The sequence below is a fragment of the Pundamilia nyererei genome, unplaced genomic scaffold, assembly GCF_000239375.1.
Source record: "Pundamilia nyererei isolate P.nyererei 1_Seehausen unplaced genomic scaffold, PunNye1.0 scaffold00059, whole genome shotgun sequence".
Classification (NCBI taxonomy): domain Eukaryota; kingdom Metazoa; phylum Chordata; class Actinopteri; order Cichliformes; family Cichlidae; genus Pundamilia; species Pundamilia nyererei.
The window spans coordinates 2,022,731-2,031,243 of record NW_005187460.1 but is presented as its reverse complement, the minus strand read 5'-3'; positions in this window follow the sequence as shown (position 1 = coordinate 2,031,243).

The window sequence follows — 8,513 nt, the reverse complement described above, 5'->3', positions numbered from 1 at the left end:
ACAACTTGCCTAATAATTCTGCACTCCCTGTAGATGCGCTCTGGATGACTAACTTAAAATGTCCAGACATGTCATGTGTACAGAGACTGATATATCAGATCAATGTATATGGATGCGTAGGCTGCAGGGAGACACAAATATGAAAGTATTGAATTCCAGATATCTGTGTGACTGTTCAATCTTTTCTCTTTTCCCCCCTTTGTTTAAATTTACTGTGACAAATTGGTCTAGTCAGTGTTATTGTCACAGGCACTGAGCTGATTACTGTATATAGAGTACAATATTGATGTTTGAATATTTGATTCAATATCATTGAAGCTTATTTTCGAACTTGTAAAAGTTGGATATAGCTCACAGTTTGTGGGATTTTTCCTCTTTTTAAATACATGAAATTCTTCTTCTTTGGCAACCTGTGGCTCGCACACCACATGTGGCTCTTTTGCAACTACAGAGCCACATGCGGCTTGCAAACCACGGGTTTGGAATAGGGTTAACCATATACCATACATATGGTATATGTATTTATCCTATTAATTTACATCTTTTTCTTCTAAATTCTAATTATTTGGTAGGAAGAGTTAAATTGGCTCTTCTGATGTTGAAGGTCGCCGAAACCTCTGCTATATATTAAAGTATAAGATGACTTGAGAGGACTATTGTTGTGAACTGGACGCTCTTTATTGCAGATTCTGTGACACCTTGTTGTCATAAATTGATTGACTTGGTCAGCAACAAAAGTACACTAAGCTGTGGCATTTAAACCATATTCACTTGGTAGTAAGATGCCAAAAGTGTGCCAAGAGAACATCCCCCACACCATTACACTAGGCTGAGCTTTTGGTACGAGGCAGGCTGGATCCATGCTTTCATGCTGTTTATGCCAAATTCTGACCTTGCCATCTCAAATCTTATTAGACTAGGTAACATTTTCACAATCATCTGTTTTACAGTTTTGACGAGACCATGTGAACTGTTGACTCAGTTTCCTGTTTTTAGCTGATGGGTGTGGCGCCTTGTGTGGTCTTCTGCTGCTGGAGCCCATCTGGTTTAATGTTTGATATGCTCTACATTCAGAGGTGCTCTTCTGCATACCTTGGTTGCAGTGAAAGATTATTTGAATTACTGTTGTGCAGGAAAATCTCAGTAGATCACCAGTTTGTGAAATACTCAGATGAGCCCAACTGGCACCAACAACCATGTCATGACACCTGTCATGTCAGCTGTGCAGTGTTCAGAGTGAAACTGAAGAAGCGAAGAAGTGCATTGCTTACTGTGTTAACACTGTGACCGATGTATAACTCCCAAATATGTTCAGAGAGGAATAAAATAAAATGCATACCCAATAGGTTGGAGCCCTAGCAGGAGGCTAGTGAGTTTTATATGGCAAATTATTATCCAAGTCTTTTATGTGCAAATAAGGGAAATCTGACAGTAGGCACCTTTGAAATTGTTGCGTTTTGCTTTCTAAATAATAAATACCTGTAGAGAAATGTGTTAAGACAGGAGAGTGAGAGAACTTTGAAAATAAAGTTAAGGCTAATAATGAATTCTGAATAAAGTGTACCTCTGAGAGACAACATGATGCAGAGGCAGCATCTCTGAAGAAGAGGTTTCCAACTGAAGTCAGCATCACAAACAAGAAAGAGCTGTGATTTTTAAAGGGATGATGCAAAGGCAGTTAAAAAGTATTTTGAGGCAAGTGTTGTATTTGGATGTAAACCACATCACAGTGTGCTACACACAAACCGTTACTGCAGTTAGTAAAAAAGTAAACAACTCCACCAACTGTCTAAACTAAAGAGGTCTGCACATAAAATATGTATGCCATTTAAAACCAAAAGTGAAAAAAACAACAACAAAACTCTGTAGTCCAGCAGGAATTTTGTTGTTTTCTCTGCTATATTTGATCTCCTTGAATGTTTTGGAAAAGCATTTTTGTACAGCTGCTATTGTCATAGTTTAAATCACAGTTTCTGTTTCTGCCTCAGGGCTGTTGCATGGTCAGACGGGGATCTGCAGAAATGATGGGTTGCTGCTGCTGGAGTCTGGTTGGGTGTTGGCGCAGTCTCTAAAATGTCATGTGGTGCCAAAGGACAAGATATGAGGTTAAGTGGTCACTCAAGAGGTCTAACCACAGGAGGACAGTGCTTTAGAGGTTCAAGCCTCAAGATTGTATTATGTGACAGTGTCCTCTCATGAAGAGAGCGTGAGAAGAATTTGAGACATAAAAGTATATGGGACTAGGTATATAGCCCACCGGGGCGATTGTGGCTCAAGAGTTGGGAGTTCGCCTTGTAAACGGAAGGTTGCCGGTTCGAGCCCCGGCTTGGACAGTCTCGGTCGTTGTGTCCTTGGGCAAGACACTTCACCCGTTGCCTACTGGTGGTGGTCTGTCCGGCAGCCTCGCCTGTGTCAGTGCGCCCCAGGGTGGCTGTGGTTACAATGTAGCTTACCATCACCAATGGGTGGATGACTGGATGTGTAAAGCGCCTTGGGGTCCTTTGGGACTAGTAAGGCGTTATACAAATACAGGTCATTTACCATTTAAAATCAGTATACATACATTTTATTTTAATTAGGGGTGCCAATTGCAAAAATGACTTGTGAATTAAGCAAGAATATATATCCCAGCATGTTATATTCTATTTATTTTCAGTCTTAGTTCAATTTCCCCTTTTTTCTAATTCATTTTGGTTCAATAACTGTGCATGCATAGTGTGACATATGCATCTATTATACATGCTTCTAGATGAGGCGAGGCTTGTATACAGTAATGAAGTGGTGCCCTTTTTTAAACTGTATTACTGTCTCTGAAAATTAGAATGTACCTGCTGATATAAGGTAAAGATTAAAGGTAAGGCAGCTGTCATTTTCACTAAAAGAGAGACAGTACAGTATCTGCATGTGTGTGCATGTGTCTGCAGTGCATCGCACAAGCCTAAGTGAGAGTGTTTATGAGTGTGGGGCTGTAAGTGAGGAACAGACATTGATTGCAGCAGGGCTCAGGGGGATACTGAGATGGAGAAGGGCTTACGGCATTCCCATTTAATGCCTATCTGACAGGACCTTCATTTAGCCGGAGTGTTTTGCTCCCCTGTGGGTGCCATGTGTAAGGTCAACACAGTCCCTTTTTACATGAGTTGCCCTCTGTGTGCCTCTCTTTCCTGCCTCGAGTGGCTGGCAGACACACACAGCGAGCATTAAGAATGACTGTTTCTGAAAAAGAACCTGAATAAACAAATACTAAAATATCTAGTTTTACTAAAATTCATCATGCTAGTTAAAAGATATTAGAAGTGGAAAAAAATATGTTTGGAACCATTACAATACTTAGCTATGAACCATAGTCCAACATTTTTTTTATTTGAAAATCACGCTCATGTACGTGACCTTGGGGTTCTTACATGTTTGAGACATGTGTGCATATCAATTTTACGCTTTGCAGGCAATTCAATAACAGGCATCACCTTGACAGTCAGATCCCATACGCCTAGTCTCGCTCTCCTTCATGCTCTGGATGTAATGCGGTGGTTCAATTTTGCACTATTACGACAGAGATTTTCAGAACAGAAGGAGACTTTCAGTTAGGAAGGATACATGACGTTTTGTGCCAGGGTAATGTTTTGAATTTAGGCAATTAACGTATTAAGTAGCCATATGTTTATCATATTATTTTCTTTCCAGGAAAATAGTGATCTGTCTGCTTCATGTAGTTGTCATTGTTAGCACAGGGAATCTATGCAAGCTCTATTAAATTACTGTTGATGGTAACTGATTTCTCATTGCTAGAATTTCACACTAAAAGCATTTGGCATGATAAAAATGTGAAGAAAAGTCACACACAGGATTTTCCTCACTAACCATAGTGATGAAAATCTTTCACAAATCAGGGTTTAAAACTGTTTTCACTACATTATTTTCTGTCACTTTTCTTTGGACAGATAATTAGTTTTAAATATTTGCAAGGGGTAATGAAAAAGAAGAGCTGCTGCCTCTGTTAGATAAAGCGCAGCACACTCAATCCCTCAAGAAAGAAGTAACAATCATGAAATCATGTACTTGTTGCTATGCTAATTGTTTTTTGAATAGCTACTTTATTAAAATTATGTGAAAGGGATTTTCCTTGTTGTTGTTTTTTTGTTTTTTGTTTGTGTTTTAGTTTTAATGGTACTGGTGTTTTTAAAAAAAATGTAGTAATGAGTGCACTCACAGCAGCACCTTGAACTGAACAAACGCTTTCATCATTAACTGAGTAGAACTTTGGGGTATTTTATTTGCACAGGTGTTGCTGCTGCAGATGAATATTTGATTTGGTGCAGATTTTAAACTAGATGCCCTTCCTGATGCAAATCTCCTATTTATCTGGGCTTGGGAGAGGCATGAGGAATACACCTCTTGTGACCCATGAGGCCATGTGTCCCCTCCCATTCTCAAACAGGGGATCTATATTAATCGCTACACCACAGTCATTTTTTACCACTAAAAGAGTAATTAGTCAAATATTTCAATATCAACCAACACTGACCTGTGAAGTTGGTTTCTAAAAAAATATTTGTTCGGAAAGCACAAACCAAACATGAAAACCAGCACAACAAGAATTTAAAGTAATCGCCATGGTGATTCTGCTTTACAAACAGAGGCTCCAGCCTGACTGCTCATCAGTTTGTGACATGTTGAAGTTTGGGGTCTGGCTTCTGGGCTGGGGTCAGCATTCACTAAGCTTTACCATAGCTCTGGGTTGTTGGCTAGCTTAGCACTAGCATGCTGTCTTTGCAAGTGCTTGAAAAGAGCCGAAGTTGTGTTAGCAGCATAATCCAGTTGTTTCTGTCCTGGATGCAGTTTTCACTTTGCCATCACCCTTTCATCCTTTTGTGCAATAAAAATAAAAGCAGTGTCCACCTCCATGCTGTAGACTGTGAAACTATTTGCCTCCTGCTGCACACAAACTGAAATCTATTGAAGTACTGTGAACCGGTTCTCTTGATTCTCATCCCTATGCAGCAATACAATGTCTTTGCAACAGTGCCTGCTGTAATACCATTTAGAAAAACTAGGGTGCCAAAAGTTATCCATTGAAGGTTTAATAAGTGCAGAAATAATATACACTGATTTCAGGCGTTTCCTTGGTTCTCGTATCCAAATTAACTCCCAAAACTTGGATTGGTCAGCTCATCTTTTTGGTGATCATTCAAGAAAAACATATTTCTTATTAACACTTATAACTCACTGACATAAGTCTTAAAAATGATTGATAGGATGTAAATTTTTATGTCTTGTCAGTGGTTTAATGAGCAGTACTCCATCATGTCTCTTGTGGAAAACATTTAAGGCATTTCTTCAACTATAGTAATCAACATAACCATGAAGCATTTCACTGGTGTGGACTGTTTCATTTTAGGAAGTGGAAAAGGTGTGAATTCGCTGGACGCTCTGACACATGTTGTTTTAATAATTTGATATCTTTCAGTCCTCCCGGATCAGTATTTCACTCACCTTAATCTGACACAGTGAAAAAAAGGGGCTGTCACATTTCAAAGCTGAAGCTTTCAATAGTGTCGTGTGAATCCCTGTGTAACCACAGCTCCTCTCATTATAACCCCCTTTAAACATTTCAGCCTTTGAAGTGAACTTTCAAAATCCCATCTGCTCAGTTATTTTAAGTGAAAAGGCAGCCACAACACAGACTGACTGTAAACTGTAATATCGTTCAGAAATTGCAAAAGATTGCACTATCCCACTTCAGCTGCACTTGAGACTTTGAGCTGACGAGGTACTTGAAGTTTCCCTGGGCTGGCAGAGAAAGCAAGAGACAAAGACAGAGTTTAAGTTCTGTGCAAAGTCCTTGTGACTGTGAAATGTGTCCTGCCCTTCTCTGCCATTTGCTTTTATGGTGTAAAAGGTGGCGCAAATTACTACTGAAAGTTTATAGAGGTCCTTTGAATCTGATACACAGAAAATCCTCTTAACTCCTCCATCACTTTTACATTTGTTGGTGCCTGATGTTCTAACAACAAATTCTATATTCTAGTTGCAATTTTCAATTAAATCAAATGTTTTGACTCATTTAAAAGTATAAAAATAATTCATCATTGATCATATCATAATTTGAAGTGGATGCTGTATGCAGGAAGTCTGCCACAACCTCATTTATTCTCTCAACAAAGCGAAAAAGTTTCACTGACTACCAGATTGGGTCAATGGATAGTCATGGATTAGGTGCTGGCTGACTTACACTTGAACCCTGGCACTTTATTTACACTAAGTTCCTGTTTGAGGATTTAAGTGTGTATGCCATGCAGATCATCCATGGCAAAAAAGATTTAGATGAAAGGTAATGGCACACAGTAATGGAGCAAATCCAGGAAAAGACCAGCAAATTTAATGTCAAGTCTTTAATAAAAGCTGCAGTTCAAAAACATTAAGTAATAATGTCCTTGAGTCATTTTATTAAATTTGAGCACACAAATGTGTCCTTCTACCTCCCACACAAATGGAAACAGTTCATCCTTGGCATGTCATTCTTCACAAAAGAGACATTAAAATTAACTATCAGGAAGTTTGCTTTTAAAGAGAATGCAAATCTGAAGAACTGATGTACGCTGGAATTAATTTATAATGAACTTAACATTAAAGAGTAGCAAATCACCTATTTGCTTCTATTATGAAAAGGGGGATTCTTAATTACAAATAAAATCACAAAATGAAGTGAGACAAAAATATTTTCAGCATTATTTCATTCACTGGAAAAGTGGCATTTAAAAAAATATTTAGTTCAGATAAGATCCTTAATCTTTCAGAAATCAAAGGTTATCAGCTGTTGCTAAACAAACATCCTTGTACCATGTAAACTGAGATGTCCTTGTCTACCCAGTGCTTCCTGGTTAGGAGTCATCCTGCTGCATGTACACGTTCCTTCAGAATACAGTGAAGGTTCTGGAACATTCAGATAAGGATTCTAATTTTGCGAGCCAGTGCACTTTGTGCCGACCACTAATGGCTAATGGAGTAAATAATTATAAAGCTACTCTGTGATAAATCTGATTATTTTCTTTCTTTCTTTCTCTCTCTCTCTCTCTCTCTCACTGCACTGAACCAAGGGCTGAGGCAGTATAGGTCTGTTTCATTATAATTAAACAAACTCCAGCTTATTGCTAATCCATAAGTCAGTCCATCATCACCAGGAGTGAAAAATATATATGAGGATCATTTCTAGAATGTTCAAAACAGAAATACTGTACTAAAAACAACCGATCAACTACATGTCTTGTATGTTTTTGCTCAATCAGTAATCATCTGCATGAAGTTCACCTTAGTAGAGCTTTTTATGGGTTTTCCAGCTCTTTGTTTGAATATTATTAGAATTATTAGAATCTGGTGAACATTGGTATGACGATTAGCAGTGTCGTCTCACAACAAGAAGGTCCTGGGCTTGACTCCAGGCTGGGGCCTTTTATATTATCTTCCTGTGTATATATATTCTTTCTGTGCCTTCTGGGTTTTCTTCAGGTACTCCACAATCCAAAAGCATGCACAGGGTTAGGTTAACTGGTGATTCCTAACTTACCATGGCTGTAAGTGTGAATAGTTGTCTCTTTGTGTTAGCTCTGCAATAGATTGAAAAGCAGTCTAGAGTGTACGACACTTCTTGTCTTATGACAGCTGAGATAGGCTTGAACCTCAGCTGCCCCCTGACCCTGAATTGAATAAGATGAAGAAAATAGATTGATGGCTGGATACTGTTGCCATGGTTTTGGCAGGTCTGTTTGGTTTCTTTCATAGGTATATCTATGTTCTACTTTTTCAGGTCTACTCAAGTGGAGTTGGTGAGCAGCCTCAGTTCGTGGTCTCCGCCAGGAGGTGGACTTTCCTGGTAGATTCTCCTCGTCTCCTGGCAGTTGGTGTCACAGTCCCTCACCAGATGATCACCATCTCTGTGTTTGTCACCTGAAAACACTTGTGAAATCTTGGCTATTTGAAAGAACACTTATCTTCTCTTGGTAGTCCACCTTTGGAAGTCAACAACCAGCCAGTGTCTCCATAGCAGCTAGGACCTCTACCTGCTTCACCTCACTCAGCACTCTTCACCTGCCTGAATTCTGGAACTCGCCTGCTGGCTCAACACCCGTTCCTCACTTTATTTCTCTGAAGTACACGACTGAATCTGACCTTTACAACCTGTTATTATTACCTTATCCTGTTTGGAAACCTCCCCTTTTCACTCTCTTCTCTGGCAAAGTCTCCATGATTTTCTCTGAGTTGTGACTCACTCGTCCCAATATTACATTTGCTGAATACTCACCACACTCCCCATTAAAACTAAGCAAACAATAAACCCGTTGTCTGTCTGTCTTTTTGAGTCCAAACTGCACTGTGTCATGACATCTGTTTAAATATTTAATGTTTTGTATTTGGTTCATTTTTACTGTTTCACTGCTGAAAACCGAGTGCCCCCTTAACTCATCGTATAGAAAGCCACCAGATGTCTGAATATGAAGTCCTAACTGCTTGCATAT